Below are 7,674 nucleotides of genomic sequence, written 5' to 3' on the forward strand. Positions count from 1 at the left end.
AATTAATATCAGATTCCTACCATGGGTCCTCAGTAAAAGGAAACAAGAAAATCTGCTTCTCTCTCTTGTCTAGAGGTGCAATAGTTGTATATTTTCATTTCCTTCTTTTCTCTTCTGCCTCTTAACTTGGAGCTCAAGAAGAAAGTTCTGTATGGAAATTATTGGCAATTATAAGAGATGAAAGTTTTTTAATTAGCTATTAAAATGCATACTAATATCAGAGCTTTAGAGAATGTGCTCATGTAATGTGTTAATTCCATTTTAATGTGGAAAATTAAGCGGGGGGGGGCTTTATTTTAAAATAAAGGGTCTGTGGAGCATATCTTAATGAGTTGCTTGGTCATCATGTCATTTCACCTTTCATGTTCCCAGACCCTTTTCAGAGCCCTTTTAGGGTTTAATGTAAGTGAGAGAAGTTGCAGGTGCATTGCCCCCATCATGCCAAGGTCTTTATTCCCAGACTCCAGCCCTGAATATTGCAGGCCAGGTTACATGAGCTCCTGACCTGGGGCTTGTTCTCACCCAGGTGCCACTAAGTTGTGTGTGATGAGGAACAAGGGGAAAGATCAACCCAGATTTTTTCAGAGGTGTCAGTAACAGCCAGAGAAAGATGAAGATTGATGCAAACATTATTCCTTGCTTGAATGCTCAGCCCACACTGTGCATCTCTTCCCTCTGAGCTTTCTCTGTGATTGTGATAGTGATTTTAGTAACAGCAGAGGATACTTTGCATTTTCTTAACATTATCTAGCTCCACTATCAAGATTGGTTACTTCAGCTATTTTTTTTTCTTTTTTACTTTATTTCTGGGCTTTAGAAATGATCTCTATAGAACAACCAAGAGACTTCTGTTGTCTTCACACCCCAGTGAAGTTGAAACTCCCATACAGACCAGTGAGGGCCACAGGCCACACTCCAGTGTAGGCTGTCCTTAGGTGAACCTACCCTGGTTGATGCTACAAGCAGTTCTGCCCATGTGAAAGTAGCTCTTTGGAAGAAAGAACATTCCTTCAAGAACTGTATCCAACAAGTCATAAACAAATAAACTGTGATTGTTGCTGTATTTTATCCAAGGAGAATGATTGGGTGGATTTACAGCATAGGCTTTGTTTGATTAGGTTGGTAATGATATTTAAAATTTCTTTACCCAACAGTGCTGCGAGAAAAACACTAAATATTTTGGCAGCATGAAAAACAAAGCAGAATGTGCAGAATGAATACAACAGAATTAATCCAAATGGTACAGAATTAGTGGTTTGATTATTAGATTTCCTTCATTTTAACTCATGTCCTGCTCCCCTTTCCAGCGATGCATCCATTATCAATTGTCAATATTTACATTGTTTCAGCTGAAGTAATACAGTTGTGCAAGAGGATTATGGCCTTGTCAATAGACCTGCAATTTGCACTCTCATTCCCATGCAGGAAGACCTCAGGGATTTAATTTTCAGGTTCTGTCAATTGAAGTCTACAGGGGTCAAAGAGTAATCTCCAATTTGTGTCTCCTGTGCCTGCATTAGTGGCCTGTGCATTGTAGAGTATAGTGGGGAGTAAATAAATACACCTGGTGGAAAGTGCATGAGAGTTCCTTGTTTTGTTGATTTTTTTGTGTTGTTTCTTGTAAATGGGAGGTACTAATCATGTCCAGATAGCTAAGCTTTCTGTTTCCTTCAGAACCGTAAGTGGTATGTAATAAACTATATATTTAGATTGGCATTATGTGAAGAATTATATCAAGTGAGGAAATTGTTTTCTTCCTCAACAAAAAGCTAAGTTACCCTCAGTGCCTTTAAATCTTTTCTTTGCTATAGGAAAGATGCAGGCCATAAAATTTTAGGTTCTGCAGCTCTAATTGCTCAAGCTGTGTTCTCACCCCTTCTCACATGTTTGAGTCACAAAGAGTCAGTTTCTGGTAATGGAGGAACTGAAGGAAAATCCAGAGATTCAGAGGTCATTTCTCTTCTCACAAGCTGATTGCTGAACTAAGCTATTAGCCTGCAGAACTGGAGGACCCTGCAGGAAATGGTGTTTATGTGACAGAAGGATGTTACTGCACCCCTGCCTGCCTCCAACTATGATAATGTCCCTCCACTGTCTCCTTCCCAAACTAGACTTTGCCATCTGGGGTAATGGCAGAGCCTAACTTCTCTTTCACCTCGAGTTTCAGTCATATGTCTTCATTCCTGATGCTCTTTACGTGTACCCCAGCAATAGCTGCATTTCTGCTTTGATTAGGGCTTTGCATTACGCTTTTTCCAGTAATAGCTGTGTATCTCTCAGTATCCCAGTGAACAATGTGACTCATTGCTTCTCTCTTGTTTTTTTGGTTTTTTTTTTCATCCTCCTACTTGGTTTATGTGTTATTGTCTTATTTTAATAGTGATTTGATGGAAAAGGAAAACTTTTTTTAAGTGAAAAATATCTGTGTGGCTCTTAATTTGTGTTAGAGAATGATAATGTGAGACAGAGACTGCGAAGCTGGAGAAGTTGGGATTTTTTTCCAGCAGTCCTCAGTTTCTGGTATAGTTCATTAATGCAGTCTTGGTGCAGGACCTGAAATAAATAAGTTCTGTGCAATAACAACCTTTGTGCTTTCAAAAGAATCATTGCAGTAGAGAAATGTTACTGTAACTGTGAATGTGAGACAACTGTTAGCTGTGTCTCTCTCTTGGACTTAAAGCAATGAACTGAATTGTGTCTTCAAAGGGTCAAAATACAGAAATAGCCACAATTTTCCAGATGCTGATAGAAAGCCAAGTAGGAGAGAGATTTATCTGGGGTTGTGGTTACCGTGTCCCTAGTATGAGTTAAACTCAGAGCATCACAGAATAAACTAGGGCATAGAAGCAAAGCTTCAGTAAATAAAAAAATTGGCTTTGCAGATTCCTTATCTGGACACAAAAGGTCTTAATGATGCATCTGGTCTTAATGACAAGTATTCCTCTCTTCTCCTCCTGATCTTGCTCTGGGAAAGGAGGAGGAGGAGGAAGGAATATTTGTCTTCTATGGGCTGGAGAAGACTGGAGCTGCAGGTCCTGTCAGATACAGACAAGGATATAGATGAGAGAGAAGGTTCTGTGGCCGCTTCCTTTCTGCTAAAATAGAGCCACAGCCTCATTTCACCTCCGAGAAAATGCATCTTGTTCTGTTTCTAGATCTTAAAGTTATAGAGCTCTTGATGTCAGTGGAGGTCCTGGCCCTTCTTTTCAACTTTGTTATTTCCTTAATGCAGTAAGAAAAAATGGAAAAGAAAGGCTGGGATAACTGTTCCTTCCTTGTGCTGCTCTGCTCTTGGGACAGAGTGGACTGAAATGGAATTCTTGAAGCTTGGGACTGTTTCAGCTCCCCAGAGAGATCTGGGGCTAAGAACATTCTTGAGCTCTTCTTTAGAAATAGATTTCCATAGCTCACTGAGGAGATGTAAAGTGAATGTACAGTCCCTGAACAATATTTAACAATCTATATTCAAAGACTGGACAATTAAAGACATCTTTCCATATCTTTTCCTCCATCCTTGGCCTTGGAAATAAATAACCCCAGACCATATTTTTAGAATGAGTTTCAAAGTGTTTTTTGCTTTTTTATATTCTGAATCACATCTTTACAAAAAAAGTACTGTCCTGTCATTCTAAGCTACTCTAGTAGCTTATCTTATTTAATGCTGCTCCATCAAGGTTGTCGCATGAACATAATCTTGTAAATGAAGGAACCAATGCAAACACGATCAGTGTCAGACTTTGACATACATTACATGCTTTTCTGATCATCCTTACTTCATGGAGATCAAAGGCTGGCATATACTATCAGATTAGCAGGGACCATTAACTTTTATCCTTTTATTTATTTATTTACAGAGATCTGGAGAAAATGAAAGGTTGCTTTAAAAATGGCTGTAAAAGTAATTTGAGTATACTTTTTTGTTGGTACTTTGAGTTTGGATACCCCATTATTAAATGTTAATGCAGGAATCCCAAGGCATGGGAATTGTCCAATATAAAGATTTTTTTTCTCTTTGTCAAAACATTTTTCCTTATTTGCAAGAGAGAGCTGATCAGTCCAGGTATCCCCCTGTAACCTGATGTTACAGATCCTGGTTTGCTGCAGGTTATGGAAGTTTGTTTGGGGCACTCCCCCACATACTGGAAATGAATATATTTGGAATATTTGGCTATATGTACACTGGTAATTATAATAAATTTCTTGCAATTGTATATGCAAGAAAATTGCATATATATTGCACAAGTAATGGCAAGAAAATCTTTTTTTCAGTATAGCTCAGAGTGATACTGAGCTGTTTCTGTAAAGAAACAGAACTGCTGACTTGTGTTGTCTTTCTCACTTTATTTTCTAGGAGAAATGTCATCCATGCTAAGAGAGTTTGTTAGGATCATTTTTTTTGGAAAACTTAAATTCAGATAAATCCTTAGAGATGGGTCAAAACTAGATACTGTGAAATGTTCAGCTTTTCATGAAATCAAATGAATTCATTATAATACACACAATTTATACAATATCTGAGATGCTTGGAACTCTGTACAGACATTAACTCATTAAATGTGACAATCATTGCAAGCTGCCACAGTTTTGATTTGTAGAATTTGAAGGCATACTCAGTTTAATTCTAAATAGACTAGAATTTCAATTTCCTTCCTTTGTGGAAAATATTTTGTGTGTGTGTGTTTGGTGTGTGAATGGTACAAATGACACATTATTGTGTGTGAGAAATATGACCAAATGTTAGTTGATTATGAGAGGGAAAGCCCTAAAAATAAAATCCATAGCTGTTTATGTCCCCATTAGCACACAGCTGTTGGAGGGCCACAACATAGAAAAGCACAGAAGTTTCTCTTGGCTCATTTTCTTTGGCTGTACCAGAGGAATAAGGCAAAGCACCACGTTCCTGAGCCATCCACAGCTGGTTTTGTGGAAGGAGCTTATTTATAGTTTGCTTTTTAAGTTCAATTGGTTGAAAAATCTAAAAATCAAAAGTCCAAGATATGACCCCAAGACATGTTCTTAAAAAATGCATAATTTGGGAATAAGCCTTGGGTGAGCTGTCTCAGTTAATTGCATCACAGTACAGATATATGCATCTGAACTAGTCTCCTCAGACCCACTGGTAGGCAATGAAATTAGATAATGGCTCCTCTGGAACCTTGCACAGCTTCATCTACCTCTTGGAAAAATTTGCAGGATTTTTTATTGTTGTTGTTGTTTTTGGTTTTGGTTGTTTGTTAGGTTTTTTGTTTGCTTTGAGTTTTTGTTGTCATATACAATAATCATCACATGTGGACCATTTTGTGAAGCACATCCCTAAAAACTGTCACTTACTGTTAAATGAGTGTTAGTTTAATTTTTCAACCTTTCTTTCTTCTTCTCCTTCTCTTGATGTCTGTAGGCCCTCTGTGCATGGGCACACGGTTCCTGTGACAGTCTGATTAATTAAACATGCAGTCATCCTAATGTCTGACAGGCTGATGGCTGTTCAAAAACTGAGCTGAGAGAAACTCTAAATAAGCCTCTAATACAAATAAAGGGCAGACATTGACCCGACCCTTAAGGACAATGATGACACAGTTGGACTCCAAAGGCAGATATGGCAAACAGCTTTTGTCCTATCAGGGCTTTTTTCCTTGTCCTCCTGCTTGCCAGTCTTATATCTTCAGCTGAGAAATCTCATGAATAGCTGATTTTTAAAGAGAATTAAATGTTCATGTGGAGAGCAGCCACTGGCTTCAGCTTCCTTCAGCAAGTTAGGCAACCTGAAGAGCATAAAAAAGTAAACCAGTCCTAAGATGCCTGTTAGCAGCACACTGTCTCACCAGAAACTCCCCACTGTATTTGGTTTAACAGGGAAAGCATTTATTGGCAAAGACAAGCACTGCTCCCCGCCCTGCTGGCACCATATGGTTTTTAGAAACAAAGCTTTCTCACCAAGCTAAATATGATAATTCTCCACTGGAGAGCAGTTTCTCTAGTTAGTTCATTTTGGTCATTGTGGATGCAGCCATAAACTGCTATGGGATCTCTGCTATGCCTGTTGAGCAGTCAGTATGACAGTGCTGTTTGAAGGAGAAAGGAAAAAAACAGTATTTTTTTGTTTGTCCAAGGTTTACCACTAAAAGCATGTTTTTCTCTGTGTTTGCACCCTGAAAACTATCAGGATCCCTGGTGATTATGCCATGAGAAAAAGGAAAATTGAAAAAAACAAGAAATTACTGTTATTGTTCCTATTGAAGGTGGCAGATGTGTATTTCAGCAACATCTGAGAAAATAGATATGTCTGATACAAACAACATGTTTTTTTCTTCCTGTGCTTAGCTCAGTCAGGAAGGACAGAACACATCTACATGCTCATCTTGTCTGGAAACCGCTTTTGATTTTGCTTCTGCCTCCTTGGAGGATAAATTCTTTTAACTACCTAATCTTGATTCTCTTTAGAAATAGCTGGAAATTTCTGACTAGTTCTGTATAACCAAAACAGTCATCAAATTCATGCCTGTCCATTGGAAAATGGACAGTAAATTCCATGTGAGACAAAGCTTCACTGCTCCAGCCTTTTGGCCAGGCCAGAAAAAATCAGCTGCAGATCTTCCTCTCCTGTTCTCTCCATAATGTGAAAAGGTGAACAGGGAAATAACAAATAAAATGCCAATTTCCCTTAAGCTGTGTCAGCCTGGTTTGAAACTGAAGACAAAATTTGTACCAGAGCTAGCTTCTGAGGTAATGTAAATCCAAATAGCTTTAATGACTTCTGTTTACAATCTGGCCTTCAGTTATTATTTAATCTGGAGGAGCCAGCTTGTCTTTACTAATTACATATTAAAAATACCTTGCCATGCTTTGTTCGTTATAGCAAAGTAAGAAATTCGATACATATGGGTTAATGACTTTGGGTCTGTGCAGAAGCTTGTCTAACAAATGTTTTAAGGTCAATGGGAAGTTTCTCCAGGCAATCAAATTTCTTGAGCTTGGACTCTGTGAAGTAATACACAGGAAGAGTAATTAACAGATTATTTAAACTAGCAAAAAGGGGCAGGTTCTGAATCTGTCCTTCTCTATCAGAGCAGGAATGATTTGGCAGAAGTTGGAGTCATCAAAGAAGGGCTCCACTTTGTCATCCTCTGCTGATGCTTTGCCACGTCGGACCTGCCGAGCAGCAGGCTTGTAAACAAACATGTTTACACTGACACCATGCAAAACAAAATGCTACTGGCTTCAGTTCAGATGCCATTAAATCTTCAGTGGGAGACTGCTGTGTGACATTTTTGATTTTGCGTGCATAACACGCTGTAACTCGATGACAATGTTGACTCTCCCCATCATTCCTGAGCAAAATACTCTCTTAGCCAGGAGAATGTAGATGCCAGATGTTTCAGATCAATCACTGCAAAGAGATAACAGGACTGTCTTGGATCATTACAGGATGTGAATCTTTGAAAGCAATTATAGGTGGTAACAACTGGTGTGACAACTGAGTCACTCCAGCCTGTGTTTCACCTTAGAAAACAACTGTGTGGGATATTCCCCCATAGGAATGTGCTGCTTCCTGCCAGATCCTGCTGTTCTGATGTGAAGTCACATTGTGCATGCTAAACAGGAGAAATGTTCTTAGCACAAGTTTCTTGTTAGCACAGCATGTCTAATTGGAATCTAAGGAACATGGTAAGGCAC

General features: G+C 38.8%; 1 long non-coding RNA gene across 1 annotated transcript in view; it reads left to right on the forward strand.

Moving 5' to 3' along the window:
- The first annotated feature begins 954 nt into the window (after positions 1-954).
- Positions 955-7,674, forward strand: part of LOC146767070 (uncharacterized) — a 133,340-nt gene continuing 126,620 nt past the window's right edge. Inside the window, exon 1 of the long non-coding RNA XR_014956170.1 lies at positions 955-7,665. This is a non-coding gene — a long non-coding RNA (uncharacterized LOC146767070). The remainder of the gene's footprint in view (positions 7,666-7,674) is intronic.

The sequence above is a fragment of the Lonchura striata genome, chromosome 6 (genome assembly GCF_050655825.1).
Source record: "Lonchura striata isolate lonStrDom1 chromosome 6, ASM5065582v1, whole genome shotgun sequence".
NCBI classification, from domain to species: domain Eukaryota; kingdom Metazoa; phylum Chordata; class Aves; order Passeriformes; family Estrildidae; genus Lonchura; species Lonchura striata.